Here is a 21,847-nt window from a genome sequence, read left to right on the forward strand (position 1 = left end):
TGTGTGTCTGTGTGTGCGCGCACATACACACGTTTATATAAAGTACCATAAGAATCTTCATCACAGTAAATTGTGCGTGAATAGATTTTATGCCTGGGCTGGTCATGACAATTGTGCATTGCTGAAATAATTCCACTAGTTACACTCATGTCACCAGTACTATACATAGCAAGGGTTGTTTTGCCTTCCTCCAGCAGAGGAGACTATCTAAGCCTGTCATTTGGTGACACATGTACAGTAGCAAACATACAGACAATATCCAAGAAAAAGCACAGTAGGGACAACCACAAAACAGATCATCACAGTTGGGATGAGCAACCCTTATACTGACACTAACCTAGTCAGGAAGCAGAGGTAGAACATGTACCTGATCTCAAATTCCAAAGAAATTCGAGCTCCCCTATACATGAGCAGATCAAGTTCTCCATTGACCAAAGAGAGTCACATGTGGAAAGTCTGGTTGAGGGTATTCATTAGAAGAGAGATCCCTTTCCCAGCCATCACATGCAGTGTAGTTGTTTCATCCTTCCTAAAAACAAATGTCAAAGCCCAACACTCTCACAGTCGGAGAGTGTAGTCACTATTGCCAAATATATGGGAGCAGCAAATTGGAATCAGCACGCATTCCAAGCCTGAAGGAGAGGGCGCACACATGCACAGATTGACTTACTCCTACTTGCGATTCCCCATTCATACATCCAGGGCAGCACTGCAGGTAATAAGTAAGCTCACCCTGGAACTCCAGCCCCCAAATCTGAGCACAATTATGCTGGTGTGGTTTTATTCTAGAAGACCAGTGCAGTGTCCATTCTAAAGCTACAAACAGGCCAATGAGCAAATGGGTAAATCACAGCAATAACAAACAACCCCAAGGTCTGTATCAATAGATCGTTCTGAGGGACTGGGTACTTCTGCTGTCCCTTGCAGTAATTTGTCCTTTCATTTCTCTTCCTTCCTCTACACATCCCCTCTCCCCACATCTGAGGCTACTGAAAATGCAGTTAAATGATAAAAGAAAGATGAAATGTAATAAATATTCAGCATTTTGAAAATGCTGACTCAGTACAGCCTCATCTGAAAATGGGTCAAATTCATCTCTGGTGTAATGCCATTGATTTCAATGAAGTTACTTCAATGATGTATAGATTAATAAGGCCAGAAGGGACTATTTTGATTACCTAGTCTGACTTCCTGCATAACACTGGCCACAGAACTTCCCAAAAATAATTCCTTTTGAACTAGAAAATCTCTTTTAGAAAATCATTCAATCTTGATTTGAAAATAGCCAGTGATGGAGAATCCACCACAGCCCGTGTTGAGTTTTTCCAATAGTTAATAACCCTCACTGTTAAAAATTTGCGCCTTATTTCTAGTCTGAATTTATCTAGCTTTAATTTCCAGTCATTGGATCTTGTTATACCTTTGTCTGCTAGATTGAAGAGCCCATTATCAAAGTTTTTCTCCCCATGTAGGTACTTATAGACTTATCAAGTCACCCCTATACCTTCTCTTGGTTAAACTAAACTGATGGAGCTCCTTGAATCTGTTACTATACACTTTTCCCCCCCCTCAATCCTTTAATCATTCTTCTGGCTCTTCTCTGAACCCTCTCCAATTTATCAACATCCTTCCTGAATTGTGGACACTTGAAATTCCAGTGGCTGTCACACCAGTGCCAAATACAGAGGTAATATAATTGCCTTGCACCTACTTGAGAATTCCTCTATTTATATATCCAGGGGCATTAGCCCTTTTGATCACACTGGGAGCTCATGTTCAGCTAATTATTCACCATGACCATCAAGTCTTTTTCAGAGAGTTACTGCTTCTCCCGCCCTCCCCTCCCCTCCCCCCCCCCCTGCTCCTGCAAGTATGGCCTACATTCTTTGTTCCTAGATGAATATATATCTGACCATATTAAAATGCATATTCCTTGCTTGTGTCGATCAATACCGTGACCAGTCCTCTTCATTGTTTACCGATAAAGTTTGCAGATGACACAAAGATTGTGGGAGTGGTAATGATTGTGTGTGTTTATCCAGGTCATTGATAAAAAACACTGAATAGCACAGGCAGGATTCCACGAGAAATACATCCGCTCATTTATTATTCCCTATTTACCATTACATTGTGAAACCTGTCAGCTATCCGGTTTTTAATCCAGTTAATGAGTGCCACGTTGATTTTGTATCTTTCTAGTTTCTTAATCAAAATGTCATGCGGTACCAAGTCAAACGACTTATAGAAGTCTATTACATCAACACTAACAACAAGGAGGCCGGTGGCACCTTAAAGACTAACAGATTTATTTGGGCATAAGCTTTCGTGGGTAAAAAACCTCACTTCTTCAGATGCACGGAGTGAAAATTTCATAAGCTTTCGTGGGTAAAAAACCTCACTTCTTCAGATGCATGGAGTGAAAAATTTCACTGTAATTTTCACTCCATGCATCTGAAGAAGTGAGGTTTTTTTACCCACGAAAGCTTATGCCCAAATAAATCTGTTAGTCTTTAAGGTGCCACCGGACTCCTTGTTGTTTTTGTGGATACAGCCTAACACAGCTACCCCCTGATACTTTACATCAACACTATTACCTTTATCAACAAAATTTCTCAGAAAAAAAATCAAGTTAATTTGTCAGATCTATTTTCCATAAACTCATGTTGATTGGCATTGATTATATTATGATGAATTTGGCCTATTCGTTTCTTAAACTCAGAAAATTAAAGTGGATGTTCATATTCATATCTAAATGAGTAAGAAATGAATGACGTGTATCCCTGAATACTAAAGTGATTATGCTTCTGCTGCAATTACCATGGCTTCTTGCACTGAGAGTTATTGTGAACCAGCTGTAAAATATTCTTGACTTGTGTTATGCATCTAATCTTTGTGCATGTAAAAACATTGGCTCAGACCAGCACATGTTTTTCATTGTTAGCCAGAAGAGGGAGTTCAGATGAAGAAATAAACATCATTTACAATTCTCTCTACACTGGGTAATAAAAAGCAGCTTTGTAAAACATGATTCCCCACTCATGAATGTAGCCCAGCAAACAATAACTGGTGCATCCAAAAAGCAAATCTGGCACCTGTCAAGCAGCTGATTTGGCTGCCTGAGTGCCCATGGTTACATAGCATCTATCCAGTAAGGCATATTTCATATTGCCTTAGGATGACTGCTGTATGCTCAGATGTTGCTTGTCAACTCTCCACCAAAAAAAAAGAAAAGAAGTCCCTACTTAGAAAGATAGCCTGGAGTGAACTATAATAATGGCCCTTGAGGATGAGAGAAAGGAGAACACCACACCAAGACTGGTGCTCATCATGATCAATTATTAGTAGCGATAGTTATTTGTATTACACTAGCATCTAGAAGCCCCAACTGCAATCAGAGCCTCCAGGTCCAAATAGAGTTTACAATAAAAATAGACAAGATGGACAGAGGGTGGAGGGGAAATAGAGACCCAGAAAAGTAAAATGTCTTGTCCAAGGTCACAGAGGTCAGTGGCAGGAGCAGACTCTCAGACTTGTCAGCTGGACTACTCTGCCACTCGGTAGATTGATTTGAGAAGTGCCTTGCATATGCACTAGTGAGTAAGAAGGAGTGAGTGTGTTCTGCCAATATCCAATTATAAAAAGAGGCTATAAATGTTTCATTGTGTTTCTGCCATACCACCTGACACAAAGGTGCCCCCTCATTCAGGCTGAGCTCCGTTGAAACACACTTTCAAACATGTCCAATGGTTTTTATTTAACAAATTCTCTTTTTTTTTAATGCCAGTTTAAACTTGGAGGGCCAGATATTAAATCAAGTAAAGTTTTACTCTTGCAGTGTGCATTTACTTTTTACTGGACACAGATGAGGTCAGGGCAAGCAATGTCATTCCATCCTGACAGTAAGTTAGATGGAATGGCAGTGAATGAATTAACACATGAGTGAAATTCAGCTCAGGGAGGCAACACTGGTGGCTTTGATGGAGTGTCATCCGCTTGCACCAGGGTTCAGTTTGGCCTCAGATGCCCGCCCCAGATAACAAACCTGGAACAGGTAATTATAGCACCTCTATGTCTTCGGAGTAAACTGGAAATCCTTGTGGCTCCAACCAGTCTGTTAGTCATAGGCAGGGACAAAAGCGGGGAAAAAACAGCTTCCAAACTGTATTATCAGAATTGTACACCATTGTTGCATATATCTGTGCTATTCCAATGCTTGGCATTAAAAAAAAATTGAATATTTTCACCCTCTGATAAGAGATATTGATAACACAGAAAGCCACCACAAATACTTGCAGATAATAGATGGATGGATGATAGGAGAGGTCCCAAAAGATTGGAGAAGGGCTAATCTAGTGCCTACCTTAAAAGGGGGAGAAGGAGGAGCTGGAGAACTATAGATCAGTCAGCCTGACCTCGATACCTGGGAAGCTACTAGAGCAATGTATAAAACAGTCAATTTACAAATAACTGTAGGATAAAGGGGTGGTCGCTAGCAGCTGGCATGGATTTACTAAGCACAAATCATGCCAAACTAGCTTATCCTTCTTTGACAAGGTAACTGGTTTGGTGGATACGGGGAATGTGGTGGACATAATACACCTGGACTTTTCCAAGGCTTTTGACATCGTCCCACATGACAATCTGATAAGTAAGCTGGAGAAATGCAAGCTCAGTAGAGCTAGCATTAAGTGGATATATAATTGGGTAAACAACAGCAAACAAAGAGTAACTATTAATGGAATGATGTCAGATTGGAAGGAGGTCTATACATTGGGGTTCCACAGGGATCTGTTCTGGATCCAGTGTTATTTAAGAGCTTTATTAATTACCTAGATGAAGGAATAGCAAGCATACTGTTCAAATTTGCAGATGACATAAAGCTTGGGGCGGGGGGTTGCAAATACTTTGGAGGATAGAGCTAAAATTCAAAGCAATCTTGATAAATTGGAGAACTGGGCAATACACAACAAAATGAAATTCAACAAAGACAAATGTAAGGTGCTACACGTGGGGAAGAAAAACCAAATGCACAAATACAAAACGGGAGATAACTGGGTTGGCAGCAGCACTGCTGAGAAAGATCTGGGAGTTGTGGTGGATCACCACCTCAACATGAGTCAGCAATGTGATGCAGTTGCCAAAAAAAAAAAAATGCAAATGCAGTTTTGGGTTGCATTAACAGAGGCATAACATGCAAGTCATGGGAGGTGATAGTACCGCTCTACTTGGTACTGGTTAGGCCTCAGCTGGAGTACTGTGTCCAATTTTGGTCACCAATGTATAGAAAGGATATAGAGAAACTGGAAAGAATCCAGATGTAAGCAACAAAGCTGATTAAAGGGATGGAACTCAAGCCATATGAGCAAAGGCTGAAGGAACTGGGTATGTTTAGTTTGGAAAAGAGATTGGAAAAGAGATTAAGCAGAGACATGATAGTGGTCTTCAGATACTTGAAAGGCTGCCATAAAGATGAAGAAAAATTGTTCTCTCTTGCCACAGAGGGCAGGAAAAGAGGCAATGGGTTCAAACTGCTAAAACTTCTATGCTGATTAGATCTCAGGAAAAACTTTTTAACTGTAAGAACAGTAGGACAATGGAGCAGACTGCCTAGGGAAGTCATGGAAATGCCTTCACTGGAGGTTTTCAAAAGGAGGTTGGACAGCCATCTGTCTTGGATGCTTTAAACATAACAAATCCTGCATCCTGGCAGGGAGTTAGACTAGATGACCCTTGCATTCCTTTCTAACCCTCTGGCTCTATGAGTCTACGAATGGAAAACCCTTTCTTTCTGCCAGAACAACATTAACTGATGCAACAGGACTACAGTTTGGTAATATGTATAAATGTACCTACTGCAAGAGATGCTTGCGTATTTATCACTGTATTACTTTCGAAATCATGCATTGTATTGTCACAGTTTTGGTTTTAAAGTCTGTTTTTTAGCCACTTTCTAAATCCATCCAGTCATATGTACAAATATAAAGGCAATTTGTAAATTAATCTTAGGTCAATCAGCTGTAGAAAATTTCTATGGCAACATCTGCTGTGGACCAGGAAGAATTCTTCAGATAAGACGTGTGTGCTATAGGTCTGAAGCAGGTCAGTGATCCAAGAAACTAAAGGAAAATTTAGGCTGAAGATCAGAAGCAGCTTTCTGGGACTCAGATGTATTCAACAGCAGAATACTCTTCCCAAGGGAAGTGATGAATGTCCCATCACATGGGACTTTAAAGTAGCAGAACACTAGAAACGTACTGTACGGAAGAATCTTGCACTGACAGGGAGGTGGAGTGGATGAACAAATAGGTTTTTCTCACCTAACATCTATGTTGCAGTGAAGGAACATCTATGTTCCAGCCATCAAGAGATCATGTGAAATGCCAAAGAAAATATAGAAGGATGCCAACTGCACAAGAGTGATACACACAGAAAGAGGGCAAAAGATTGTACTAATTACTCTGGACCCACGTTTATGGCCACCGTTTGGCTCATACAACTTACTTCCTATGGGAATTTAAGGCAGCTTACATGTGTTTTATGCACTATATTCATCTTGGTGGTGCAGGCTGGTATTAAGGGTGATTATTTTGCTTAATTTTGGTGTATTTATGTAGGGGTTGTTTGTTTATTGATAGATTAAATTATATTTAACCCAGGTGATGTAAATTATTAAGTATGCACAGAGTATATAAAGGAGATTTGCTTGATGATGTCACAAACCATATGGTAACTTTCATGATTCAGACCACCATATACATCTAATTACAGAGTAACTTCAATAAAACCAGTGTGTGCCCCAGAGTATACACACTAGAATTCCCCAGCCCACTTTTTCATAATGAAATACAGGCTGCTTTTGAAACGTACAAATTTTACTCTTACTTGGGTTTCCAAAGATACAGCTTTGCATTTTTGTCTGAATAAATGTTTGAGTTTATGCATTAAAAGGCTAAGTGCATCATAAAGGATGCAATATTTGAAAGACCCCTCTGTATGCACATACAGCAAAAGAAGTGAATGCTAAAACGTTTTCTTCCAACTGGAAGACAGTTACTGGATGTTGTACACTGCATGCTTTGAAACTCTAGCTGAATGTATGTCCGTAGAAGAAGTAATTTGCCACAAACCTCCTAGGCAGAAATAATTTTTAGTATAGGTAGCGAATCAGTGAATTCATGAGTTAGTGGGGAAAAAATAAAAGCTTTTCAGGGAGTAATATCCTCATTATGTATTGTGTTTAGAGATTTTTATGTCCTAACAATAACTAAAATACAGTACAAATAGGTGTAGGATTTAAATGCAACAGTGGAAGATAAAAAATGGTGAAGCATACGGATGGATCTATTGAAAGTTTCACAATAAATGTAACAGTAAATTACAGCATAGCTCATAGTTTGTGTGACTCCCAAGATGTTAATAAGCTGTGCACATGCTGGCATTGTAATGCAGTACAAGGGCACTCTGCCAATATATTTCTACTGTCAACCTGTTGTGCTATTCAGGACGTTCTATGGAAAACTTGCTTTGCTATGTCAGCATTTAATACTGCATGCGCTCAAGCTTTGTATTTACTAGATTTCAAAAGAGAAATAACTGGGCAAAAAGGCCATACATAGTAAACCTAGCAACTGCTTTGGCCAAGCAGCAAATCATGGGTAGCTGGAAAGCAGCATGGAAGCACTTCATGAATGGATGGCTTGCAGAGCTTTTTCAAGCCACAGATACAAAGCACGATCTATAAGCCATAAGGAATAGCAGCATTGACAGATAACTATTGGCCAAATCTAAAAATAATTCTCAAGATTTAAAATGTCCTGAATTAGTTATGGGACTCATTTGTACATACACGGTATTAAGAAAAAAATCATTTATTCTTAAATAACTCTTTACTGGAAGCCAGTAATTAAGCAGCATATATTAAAAGCAACTGCTGACATGACCATATCAGTGTATTGAATTTTTTGTCCTGCTATTCATTACATTCACAAGACATGCTAGATATTCTAAATCAGGGTGGCCAACCTGTGGCTCCAGAGCCACATGCAGCTCTTCAGAAGTTAATATGTGGCTCCTTGTACAGGCACCGACTCCGGGGTTGGACTTACAGGCGCCAACTTTCCAATGTGCCGGGGGATGCTCACTGCTCAACCCCTGGCTCTGCCACAGGTCCTGCCCCCATTCCACCCCTTCCTGCCCCCTCCCCTGAGCCTGCCGTGCCCTTGCTTCCCCCTCCCCCCCCCCCGCCCAGAGCCTCCTGCACGCCACAAAACAGCTGATCGGGAGGGAGGGGAAGATGCTAATCGGTGGGGCTCCCAGTGGGTGGGAGGCTCTGGGAGCGGGGGGGAGGGGTGCTGATGGGGCGTGCTGACGTATTACTGTGGCTCTTTGGAAATGTGCATTGGTAAATTCTGGCTCCTTCTCAGGCTCAGGTTGGCCACCCCTGTACTAAATTATCAGTAAAAACTAAAGAGTTCTGTAAAGAAAAACACCAGTAGATATCACTTGAGCAGATCCAGTATTGACCAATTTAAAACAAAGGGCCCCACTGAAGCCAGTGGAGCTCCACACAGGTGGGAGGTCAACCCATGTAGATCCATTTGCAGGATCCAGGTCTATATCTTCATATCTTAATCCAAATGATTTTATTATTTATTTCCATTAGAACCAATAACATGATAAGCACTGTAACAAACACAAAAGGCAGCACAGCTTTGCCTAGAGGACTTTTTCTCTTAAATAAAAAAAAAAGTTACTCTCATCCAATCATGGGACAACATTACTTATATGACCATCCCGGAACAGAAACAACATGTTAATTGTGTGGCCAATCCCAAGTAGCCAACATAGCTTTGATTTCAAATATTGAGTCCTGAATACCCATAGTGAATGGTTATTAGTGGCTGATTAAATATTTGAATACTTAAAACTGGAACTCAATAATATATTTGCTAAAACTGCAATAAAAGGAAGATTAGTATGTGGAGCAAAATTCTACTCACTTACATCCATACAACCTTGTTAAATCTGATCCTATTGTCTGTGCTTATAATGCATGACCACTGATGACTGTGACCATAGCTATCATGCTGACCAATATGCAGGGCCGGCTCTAGGCACCAGCAAAACAAGCTGGTGCTTGGGGCGGCACATTTTTGGGGGCGGCATGGCCGGCGCCAGAATGCCGCCCCTAAAAATGTGCCGCGGCCGCCCTAGCTCACCTCCGCTGCTGCTGCTGCTGCTCCTCGCGCGCCGCTACTTGCCCTCCCTCCCAGGCTCTCAAGCCTGGGAGGGAGGGGGAGCAGTGGCGCGCGAATCAGCTGTTTCGCGCCCCGCGGCCGCTCCGGGTCTCCCCCTCCCTCCCAGGTTTGAGAGCCTGGGTGGGAGGGGGAGAAGCGGCGCCCGTGCCGCAGCCACTCGGAGTCTCCCCCTCCCTCCCAGGCTCTCAAACCTGGGAGGGAGGGGGAGATCCCGAGCAGCCGCGGCGCGCGAAACAGCTGTTTCACACACCGCTGCTCCCCCTCCCTCCCTCCCTCCCAGGCTTGATAGCCTGGGAGGGAGGGGGAGACTCCGAGTGGCCGCGGCGCGGGCGCCACTTCTCCCCCTCCCTCCCGGGCTCTGAGGGAGGGGGAGCAGCGGCGCGCGCCGCGGCCGCTCGGGATCTCCCCCTCCCTCCCAGGTTTGAGAGCCTGGGAGGGATGGGGAGACTCCAAGTGGCCACGGCGCGGGCGCCACTTCTCCCCCTCCCTCCTACCCTCCTAGGCTTGAGAGCCTGGGGGGGGGGAGGAGGCAGGGAAGGGGCGGAGTTGAGGCGGGGTCGGGGGTGGGGTAATTAAACAATGCGGGGGGCGGCCAAAATTGGTTTTGCTTTGGGGGCCAAAAATCCTAGAGCCGGCCCTGCCAATATGGTCTCATTGTATTCCCCCAACTGTTGTCTCTTATCTTATACTTAGATTGTAAGTTCTTTGGGTCAGGACTCGTCTTTGTGTTCTGTGTTTGTACAGCACCCAGCACAATGGATCCTGGCTTGTGACTAGAGCTCCTAGGTACTACATTTATACAAATAAAATAAAGAAATAAAGACATAAAATAAAGAGCAAAAGCGTCAGGCAGAAAATGGGGAGTATTACTTTTATATATTCACAAGTAAACTACAGAACCTTGCACAAAGGGTCCTGGCTTGTGATTAGTGTTTATATGCACAATATTTTAATAGTCATAAACATACAAAATTTTTGCTCTATAAATGTAAAATGTAGTGTAACAGTACTTTCAGCAATTTTTAAATTTTCACGCCTGCTTGTGCAAAGCGTATTAAGCTGGTTTTAAAGCATGCCACTAAAATCACACACAAGTTTGAGATCTTTTAATCTAGAAAATATTCACTCTCTTTACTGTGCATTGTAATATAATATAGACAATACAGTTGTCTTGGCCTATCAAAAATTATTTATTAAGTGGGCAGCAGCTGGATGTCTGAGAACAGCCAGTGGAATAAGTTACCTCTCTCCTCTAGATCATTGCTATCCAGCCCACATCAATAATAACACAAATCTCTACCATCTGATGGCTGTTTGATGATGGTAGTCTGTTTCATAGAGTAGACAAGTGTCCACATCAGGCAGTCTCATAGAGAAGCCAACGGCTGAATAGGAATGGAGATCATACAAACCACTGCCTCTGAAGCTGGTGCTGACATCTCAGCAGGATGGTAATTTGGCAGGCACAATCTGAAGTTTGCACTGCGGTTGCCTGTGTTTGTATCGCTTCTGTGATAAAGTGACAGCTTTGGAAGCTGTAGTTCTTTGGCACCTTTCACTGAGTTTTTCCACATTTTATTTTAAAGAAACGAATTTAGCAAGTGGCTGATGGTAGCAGCTGGTCTACCAGGTACTGCTACCATGAATTCATTCATATTTTAACGGAGTTAAGAAAAACCTGTATAAGTTGTTAGAAATATTCACCAAAGACCCTAAACCACATCATGGTTATATAACTGCTGTTTTGTAGCACAGCGCTGGCTGTTGGCATCAGTATTACATTGAAATGAAGACTAAGAACTGCTGTCTGTGTTGTCTATTAGAAGCAACCATAATTTTTGTTCCTTAATGCATACAGACACTTCTGTCTTGCTAATACTTATGTGCCTTATTTCAGCCTGTGCTGTTTCAACAAACAGGTAAAGCTGCTGAAGTATAACCCAATGATATTATAACAGTTGACTTCGTTATTTTTTGTTTTTTCAGCAGAAAATTGCCCCCTGATAATTCATAGGGCAGAAAAACATATAGGTCACCTTTTCCTCTAAGCTGTAATGAAGTTACGGGTTATAAGAGCAATATTTATACTGAATTCAACTGACATGGAAAACAGATTATATCTGTGAACATGGGTGCTACAATACACATATACAGTACTAAGAGGACTTGTGAATGAGCCTTGTTTGCTTTATGCTATTCATTTCAGGAGACGAGAATACCATTAATATGTTTATGTGAGCTTGTGACTTTTAGTATGTCTCCAGTCTGCAGCAAATAGCATAATGCATCTCATTTCAAGAAATGCTTCAGAGACTCACAGACTTTAAGACCAGAAGGGACCAGCATGATAATTTAGTCTGACCTCCTGCACATTGCCGGCTACAGAACCTCATGCATCCCTCCTAAAATAGACCCATAACCTTAGTTTATGGGAAGCCAAACTAACAAAACAAAACAACCCACTGTGGGATAAAAGTTGCTTCTCTTCTTTCTCACCTGGAAAGAAAGGTAGTTTGTCAACTTTACCTATCTTTCAGTATAGCTGCTGGAAAGCCAGTTCACTTTCAGTAAACTCACTTTCTTCCCTAGGAACTGCATAAAAGATTTGATTTCTTTGAAGCCCCTGACAGATGTGAGTCCTGCTGCTTCAGAACTGTAAAGACTCAGTGTTTGATATGCTAAATTAGACTAGCTCATTCTTCGGAAAGTGTATTTTAAAATTACCTTGAAATGGGTGTTTGTGGAAGAATCCCACTACAGGGTTCCTGTGCAAAGGGCAAGAAAACTATCTGTAATAGGCATCACCCCTCAGAATCAAACACGTTTCACTGTGTATTTGCACAGTTTACTGCAAATATTACAGTTTGTATGCTAAATATATATTTCACTGAAACTGATTGTGATGGGTTTGGACCCTTTGGGGTGTCACCTGATGTGCGGGGATGACACTGAGTCAGTCTGGTCTGCCAGCCTGGGTCCCCTTTACCTGGCCTTGCTGGGCTAGGCTCACAAGCCTCTTCCAGTCAAGCACACAGGCAGGGCCACACCGAGCTGCACAGAGAGGCAGAGATCCGCTCTGGAAAGATTCAGCCTTAGGGGCTTGCCCCAACACTTTGGTGCCCACTCCCTTTAAGGGGTACAAACCCAAAGGTTTTATGAAATTCGCCCCCTCCCTCAATATGGAGGGAGATATGTACAATTTCTTTCCCCCCCCCATTAGAAATTACATAAACTGGGTTATATTATAAACAAGAAATAAGTTTAACTAGAAAAGGTGAATTTTAGGTGAATATAAGAGATAACAGTCAGAATAAAGCAGATTACTGAGCAAATAAACCAAGTACGCAAGCTAAGCTCAATATACTTAAGAAACAGGTTACACAATGTAATTTCTTACCCTAAATGTTATTTTAGGCAGGTTGCAAAGTTTCTGTGGTTCAGAGTTCCAGTTATATTTCTTTTCAGACTGGACCCCGTCTTCATCTGGACTCTCCCCACCCCACCACACCTTCCCTTCAGGTGGCTTTAGCAGACTTTCTTCTTGGGTAGACAGGCCATGGAAGAGGAGGAGTCCCGTTTGCCTTCCTCCCCACCCTTAAATAGGATTTACATAAGGCAGGAATCCTTTGTTTCCCAAACTTGACCCCCCTTCCCTTCCCATGGAAAGTTACAAGAAGTCCCAGGTAATGTTAGTATCAGGTGACAAGACCACCTGACTCTATAGGATTACAGCATCCATGAGTCAGTGGCAGTATGGAGCATCCGCAGGAAGGCCAAGCCTTTCCACAGTCCATTGTCCTCGCTGATCGGCCATCAGCCCCGTCTGGCTTTTCCATTGTTGTACCTGAAGTGTTAGCAGTGGGTGTCACCCAAAGTAGCATAGTTGAAATACAGATACGTAGTCAATATTCCTAACTTCAGATACAGAAATGATACAGGCATATAAATTGGATAATCACATTCAGTAAATTATAACCTTTCCAATGATATCTTACAAGACCCATCTTGCATAAAGTACATCTCCGTTATGTCATATTCATATTATAAGCATATTTTCATAAAGAATATGGAATGAAACATCACACTGATATTGCAATTCTTTCCAAGTCCTCAGGTCTAAGATTCTGCAGTAATCTCTCTTGCTTTCACAGTAAATATGTTTAGCTTTTTACTGCATGTTATCAGTTCTAAGGCAAAATCTTTAGTGATCCTAGCAAGGAGTAGGGTCAGACCTTTTGCTGACATCCCTTTTCCTCCACTCAGGAAAGTTACAAAAAGAGACAACTGAATAGGACCAGCACTAGTGCCTTGAACTAGGATCAGAGAGGCAGTATCTGGCCTTGGAGAATGATCCTTAATGAATGTTGAACTACAACATTCAGCAGCTGAAAACAATCCTCCTCTCCACTTCTCGAACCATATCATTCGCATCTTCAAGTAAACTCACTAGCTCCCTTTCTCTTTGACAGCATTACTGGCCTAGTGGATGGGGGGGAAGATGCAGATGTGATATATCTTGATTTTAGTAAGGCTTTTGACAGTCACACATGATATTCTCAGAAGCAAATTAGGTAAATGTGGTCTACATCAGGGGTTCTCAAACTTCCACAACCCCCTTCTGATGACAAAAATTACTACATGACCACAGGAAGGGGGACCAAAGCCTGATCCAGCCCAAGCCCCATTGCCCCGGGCAGCAGGGCCAAAGCCAAAGCCCAAAGATTTCAGCCTTAGGCACTGGGCCTGTAATCTGACCCCTACTACCCAGGGCTGAAGCCCTCGGACTTCGGCTTTTGCCCCAGCAAGTTTAACACCAGCCCTGGTGACCCCATTAAAATGGGGTCATGACCCACTTTGGGGTCCCGACCCACAGTTTCAGAACCGCTGGTCTAGATGAAATTACTACAAGGTGGATACACAACTGGTTGAAAGCCCGTACTCAATAGTAGTGATCAATGGTTCGTTGTCAAACTGGGAGGGCATATCTAAAAGGGATCCTGCAGGGGTCTGTTCTGGGTCCAGCACTATTCAATATTTTCATTAGTGACTTCGATAATGGAGTGACTAGTATGCTTATAAAATTTGCAGATGACACCAAGCTGGGTGGGGCTGCAAGCACTTTGAAGGACGGGATTAGAATTCAAAAGGACCTTGACAAATTGGAGAATTTGTCTGAAATCAACAAAAATGAAATTAAATAAAAAGACAAGTGGAAAGTACTACACTTAGGAAGGAAAAAATCAAATGCACAAGCACCAAATGGGGAATAAATGGCTAGGCAGCAGTACTGCTGAAAGGCTCTGAGGGTTATAGTGGGTCACAAATTGAATATGACTCAACAATATGATAGAGCTGCAAAAAAGGCTAATATTCTGGGATCTACTACCAGGAGTGTTGTACATAATACATGGGAGGTAATTGTTCTGCTCGACTCAGCATTGGTAAGGTCTCAGCTAGAGTACTGTGTCCAATTCTGGGCACAACACTTTAGGAAAAATGTGGACAAACTGGAGAGAGTCCAGAAAAGATCAACAAAAATGATAAAAGGCTAGGAAAACCTGACCTATGAGGAAAGGTTTAAAAAACTGGTCTTGAGAAAAGGAGATGGGGGGAGAAGGGGGGGCCTGATAAGAGTCTTCAAATATGTTAAAGGCTGTTATAAAGAGGATGGTGATCATTGTTGTTCATGTTCACAGAACGGTGGGTGAGGTAATATGTTTTATTGGACAAACTCCTGTTGGTGAGAGAGAGAAGCTTTTGAACTGCACAGAGCTCTTCTTCAGGTCTGGTAATCAGTTATGACATAAGAAGCCCATGTTTAAAAGAGAGAAGTTTGGTGCTGCTGTTTTTAATTTGTATTGCGGTAGTGCCTAGGTGCCCCAGTCACGGATTGTGTTCAGTGCTGTACAAACACAACAAAAAGATGGTCTCAGTCTAAAGATCTTATATTCTAAAGTAGACTTTGCCACATGCTACTCGGGACTACACCTTAAATCCATTCAGAATCTGAACCTAGTGCAAAATACAGCAACCCACTCATTAAGTGAAGTATCTCTGTGGTTATGTGTACACTGCCATTAAACAGGAGCCAGCTGACTCAGGCTCCTGGGGTTCAGGCTAAGAGGCTGTTTAACTGCCGTGTGGACGTTCAGGCTCAGGCTGGAGCCCAGGCTCTAGAACCCTGTGAGGTAAGAGGTTCCCAGAGGTCAGGCTGCAGCCCAATCATCTACAATGCAATTAAGCAGCCCTTTAGCCTGAGACCCTTAGCCTGAGTCAGCTGGCACAGGCTAGACACCAGTTTTTAATTGAAGTGTAGACATACCCTATGTGCACATGACACCAGCATTCTGCGACCTGCACTGGCTGTCTACTGGCTTGTAGGTGGAGTTTAAGGTGTTGGTGTCCCCCTATAAAGCCCTATTAGGCCTGGGATCTGCTCTCCCTGTGTGATACTGCCAAAGCGGAGATCAGAGGGTGCTCTCAATCTGAAGAAAGGGAGACTTGGTAGCAAGGGAGCAGTCTCTGTGAGTTTCCTCTTGACTTTGGAATTCCCTTCTTTCCCCCTCTGAGTCTGAAATACCCAGATGTATTGATTTCAAAGCACACTACATCCTTTTTAACAAGCATTTGGGAGTGGGAAGGGCCTTTGTAGAAATCCAAGGGATGGGGAAAATTTGTTATCCCTGCTGACTGCTTGTTTTATGTGGGTGGGATGTTGCTTTTTTTATTAATTATTATTATGTACTTTGTTTTCAGCTAATGGAGGGAGGGGAAAGGCTAAAAATCTTGGATAAATAGAACAGAACGGTACATTCATTAGGATTCATATATATCCATACCTTGCTGATTCACTAGCACTTTTCATTGTGATATTTGCTATTCAGAATAAAATCTTTTTATTTGGAGATCTAACAGTTGGGATTCCTTAAAAGTGACCCACAAAGAAAATCAGCTACACACACTGAATATTCCCATTAAATAGGCCTTGCGGAGGGATTATTCAGCACAGAAATAAGTTTAACTTAGAGTGGAAAATATTTTTAAGCTATAATGCTGTATGGTTTGCTAAAAGCATTCTTTATCATAGAAGATTAGGGTTGGAAGAGACCTCAGGATGTCATTTAGTTAGCTCAAAGCAGGACCAACCCCAACTAAATCATCCCAGCCAGGGCTTTATCAAGCCAGGCCTTAAAAACCTCTAAGGATGGAGATTCCACCACCTCCCTAGATAACCCACTCCAGTGCTTCCCCACCCTCTTAGTGAAATAGTTTTTCATAGTATCCAACCTAGACCTCCCCCACTGCAACTTGAGACCATTGCTCCTTGTTCTGTCATCTGCCACCACTGAGAACAGCCTAGCTCAGGGGCAGGCAAACTTTTTGGCCTGAGAGCCACATCGGGTTTCCAAAATTGAACGAAGGGCCGGTTTGGGGAGGCTGTGCCTCCCCAAACAGCCAGGTGTGGCCCGGCCTCCAACCCCTATCCGACCCCCCCTACTTCTTGCCCCCGACAGCCTCCCTGGGACTCCTACGCCATCCAAACCCCCCTGTTCCCTGTCCCCTGACGGCCCCCCCAAGGACTCCTGCCCCATCCACCACCCCCTGCTTCCTGTCCCCTGACTGCCCCCGCCACCCCATCCAACCCCCCATCTCCCTCCTGACTGCCCCCCCTGGGATCTCTGCCCGCTCACCCCATCCAACCCCCCCTCTCCTTCCTGACTGCCCCTCCCCGGGACCCCTGCCCCCATTCAACCCCCCGTTCCCTGCCCTCTGACTGCCCCGACCCCTATCCACACCCCCGCCCCCTGACCACCACCCCGAATTCCCCTGCCCTCTTACTGCGCTGCCTGGAGCACCGGTGGCTGGCGGCACTACAGCCGCGCCACCCAGAGCACCGGCTCAGGCTGCGGCTCTGCAGCTGCGCTGCCCGGCCGCCCAGAGCATTGCACCGGCAGCGCGCTGAGGCTGCAGGGGAGGGGGAGCAGCAGGGGAGGAGCCGAGGGCTAGCCTCCCAGGCCAGGAGCTCAGGGGCCTGGCAGGATGGTCCCAGGAGCCGGATGTGGCCCGCGGGCTGTAGTTTGCCCACCTCTGGCCTAGCTCCATCCTCTTTGGAACCCCCCTTCAGGTAGTTGAAGGCTGCTATCAAATCCCCTCTCACTCTTCTCTTCTGCAGACTACCTTCAAAGGATCTGATCCTGATGTCCAGCTGAATTCAATGCAGGTCATTGGGAGGGTACAAAGTTGACATAGAGCTCACATTTACACTCTTCCAATTCTGGGTCATCGCGGGCAAACCTGTTTTCAAACCATAACATATCAGCTGGTATAAGGACAACCTTCAGGTGTTCTAACTACCCCAAAGGACCAAAAACCCAAATAGTTATTGGAGCATTGTAGGATTATATGTGTGGGGAAGAAGAGTATTACATTTTATGAATATCCTATGTAACTCAGTTTACTTTCTTGATATTAGCTTGCCTGTCTGCATGGAGGTAAGTCAAAGGAGATAGTTATGAGGAAATAAAACAGGAAATGAAACAATGATAGAGATAACACACCTAGGGAAAACAGCCTCAAGAGGTCAAGATAACAGTAAGAGGTCCAATAAGTGGGAAGATGCATCTGTTGTCTCTTGACTTTGCCCCATGGAGCTTACACTCTAAGTATGTGACCATCTTTTTGTTGTGTGTTTGTACAGCACCGAGAGCAATGGAGACCTAGTCCATGACTGGAGCTCCTAGACACTACTGCAATACAAATACAGCTTCTGCTGTCAAAATTGTGGTGGAAGCCTAATATTGTGGAATCTGCAATATCGCAAGTTAAGTAGGCTTTACATATAGGCCTTTATTGTTTTAACCCTTTGTTTCTGATTGCTATGTACCTTTGGATAAATAAATAATGCTTTGTTTACAAGAAGCTGTTTGAGAGTCACTTTAAGCAGCTACTGTCACAGGCTCCTGGAGGGAAATGACTTGCAGGTGCCAAACACATTGAGGCCTGTCAGGTTAACACGGTTAGTAAACAGAGTTGCAGCCCAGAAGTGGTAGAAATGCCAGGTTGAATCTAGAGAGGAGTGAAGGTTGCAAAACCTGTCCCCAAAAGGGTGCACTCAAGAAGGACTAAAAGTAGGGTGACCAGATGTCCCGATTTTATAGGGACACTCCTGATTTTGGGGTCTTTTTCTTATATAGGCTCCTATCACCCCCCCACCCCCTGTCCTGATTTTTCACATTTGCTGTCTGGTCACGCTAACTAAAAGGGGTCAAAAGCCGTTTATCTTGTAACATGACAAATGGCTGTGCCCCCTCTGCCAGAAACAGAGAGTGAAGGTGTAGGAGCCTCTTATACTGGCTTCATAGTGCCAGAGGATCCCCCTTGAAGTTCGGCAATCCTCCCAGGACTAGTGATTCTTGTTATGCATCCAGAATACACCATGGTCACACCTCATAGAAAATGCTAGCACAAGAGGGCTTTAGAAAGCCAGGTAGTGCCAAAGGATTTCATGCAGGAAGCAAAGAAATTTTAAAATAAGGTAAAACGTATTTGATGAATGCTCCTAATAACCTGGTTAATGGGGGTACTCACTGCATATTTCTAGGGTTAATTCAGTTTTCATTGTAGCTTGCAGTTCACCTTGAAAGCATCTGCTTTTATTTGATTTCTGCTATTTAAATAACTAGCCATCTATAAATCAGTACAGGCTCTTGCAAAGTAAAGATAGAGTCAAACTGCACACTAAGGAGATGATCTACTCTTCTGTAAATCTACATAATAAATTCCAGTTGAAGCTCCGCATATTATTTGTGTTGTCATACAGGATTGCTGCTGCCACCACAGAAATACTGTGCTGATCATTTTAATCAGAATATAGTGTATTCCAAGTGATTCCTCATCAACAGACACTCGCTTCTTTATACTGAACTGTATTTGTGTCCCATAGTCCCAACTCATTTTTAAAAGGTGTTTTTCATTAAAGCAGATTATTCTATGTAAATATTCAAATCCTTTATTATTTCATTAAACACAGTGTTGCTTCAAAGCAGCAGGCACTTTTCAGAAAGTCACAAGAGAGAGAAAAACCAATTATCTATCCCACAATGCCAGTTGCAGTTAGATATCAGACTTTCAGCTAAACGCTACTGGCTCACAAATTCACAGGTTGAAAAGCATCCCCTCTTTGTAACTGCAAATTTCACTCAGGAAAGTAGAGTATTTGGGGAAGGCTAAAGGTAGCCAACTAACTGCCAAACTCATCTCTGGGTCAATCTTTCATCCTCATACAAGACCCTTGATCTATGGCAGAATTCTCACTGATGGAGTTATAGGCAGGCAGGAGGCAGTATCTGAGCCTCTGTTTGTGTACTGCCTGTTTGTTACAATATAATTTGACACCCTGTCACCACTGACAATAATTCCCCTACTGTGCATCTTAATGAAATATATTTTATTCCTCATTGCATGGAATGCTCTTAGAAGTCTGAATCTGATGTATTTCCCCTAAACCTTTTGTCCTTTATTAACCAAGATTGATTTCTTCTCCCCAGCATGCAAGTACAGACAAACACGGTGTGTTTCAAAGTAGAGATAAAGCCGTTATGTTTCCAATTTGCTGACAGCCTTCTTGCACAAGCATCAATGACAGTATCAGCAGAAGTGTGCACATCTGTGCAAATACCTCTAGCTGCAGCTGAGCCAGCAAAAGACAGTGCCCTTTTTTTTTTATGGGCCCCACAGAAATTGTGGCTAGTATTGGTAATTTTAACTGTTTATTGGGTTACTAAAAATGTATTGGTAGGTCAAATATTGGCCTAAAGTGACTCCGGGGAATTTAAAACTTTTTGTACCTTTAACTTTTCATGTGAGTGAATAATAAAGTGAAGCAATGGACCCTGTGCACTAAAGTCAAAGGCTGCCAAGAGAGTCTAAAAAGGGAAATTTAAGATTTACTGATCTTTATTCATAAAGCTAAGGTGAACTAATCGTCAAGAGCATTTGGCTATTGACTTACATAGGTGCATTTAGCTGGGTAATTAGAGGATTTTATTTATTTGCCATTTTGAACAAAAAGCAAACATCTAAGTTTTTATGATACAGGTACTTGTCTATTAATATGTGTTCCACTAGCTTTTCCTTCTGTTGCTGGAATCCACTAGAATAGACAGTATATTTTAAGTCATTCTGGTTGTAATTTTTTTCATAACATAAAAAGCATTGTTTCACAGGGCCAAATAATTAAGGAAAACAGAGTAATTAACAATTGTATTTTATTTTAGGGAGCAAGAGAGCGCACACGCAGATGGTAGGTAGATCTTTTCTTGGGAAAAACAAGAGCACCACAGCATAACCTTAAAGGACAAAGTGGGTTGTTGATATTGTTTCAGATTTCATAAAAGGATAGTCCTCACCTGGTGTTAAATGCAGAAGCATGAAGTAGTAGTAACTGGGCCAGTTATTAGCTTCTTTCTGGAACACATTTTGCTTCATATCTTCTCCCATCTGCTCCACACGCAGTGCGCACTACGTTCACCAAAAATGGTGAGCTTCTGCACACCAAGGCTAAATATTGCTGTTCTGGGAGCTGAATCCACTTGCTGCCTGCCCCAGAACAGAGGATGAAATTTGGCTCTTTAACTTGGATGCCCTAATCTCTAGCTCTCACACATTCCATTATTTCACACCTATTTTTCTTGCTGTGGGGTTCCCTGGCAACAGAGGAAAGTAAGGCTCTGGAAATTATTCCCTTTCTCCTAACCCCCTCTTGTCAGGAGCTAAGAGCTTTCTGCTTCCCCCTGCTGTATGGCATGGAGAAGACCAGAAAAGCACACACAAAAACATGTTCAGCAACATGGTTTCACCCTTCACAGGAGTCATCTAGTCAGGATCTATTGTTTTGGGTGAGGAGCAGGACCGAACCTGGGAGTAACTGTTCTACGTTATATTCCCCCCTGCCTCATAGTCAGTATTTCCTCTGATTTTCTGAGATGACGTCACTATTTCTACAAGCAGCATTAGCTCTGATCGACACTCTTCCCTTCCTGTGAAAGGGGAGAAGGACATAGAGGCAGGGCCGGCTCCAGGCACCAGCTTAACAAGCAGGTGCTTGGGGCGGCCAAGGGAGAGGGGCGGCACCTGCGGCAATTCGGGGGCGGCAGGTCCCTCACTCCCTCTAGGAGCGAAGGACCTGCCGCTGAACTGCCGCCGCCGATCGCGACTTTTTTTCCAATTGCTGCCACCGATCGCAGCTTTTTTTTTTTTGCTTGGGGCGGCAGAAATGCTGGAGCCGGCCCTGCATAGAGGTAGCAGAGATAACCAGTTACTTCTAAGGGAGCCATGCAGCCAGGGGAGAAGGAGGTCCAGACAGCAATGAAAAGTAGCTTGCCCTATAGATCCCTGGGTGAGCAAGCAAAATTCTTCATGGTTCTTGCCTTCCACTGGTTTAAAGAGCTATGCTTCCTGCCATCTGTACTGGCCAGTAGACCCTGCTCCATGGAAGGGAGCACTAAAAAGAAAATGCCTCAAGATTCAGCAGTTTCCCCAAGTGCTTTTTCATCCTACTGAGGTTTTACCAAGAAATCATATAATGGGTC

The sequence above is a fragment of the Emys orbicularis genome, chromosome 2 (assembly GCF_028017835.1).
Source record: "Emys orbicularis isolate rEmyOrb1 chromosome 2, rEmyOrb1.hap1, whole genome shotgun sequence".
Taxonomy (NCBI): domain Eukaryota; kingdom Metazoa; phylum Chordata; order Testudines; family Emydidae; genus Emys; species Emys orbicularis.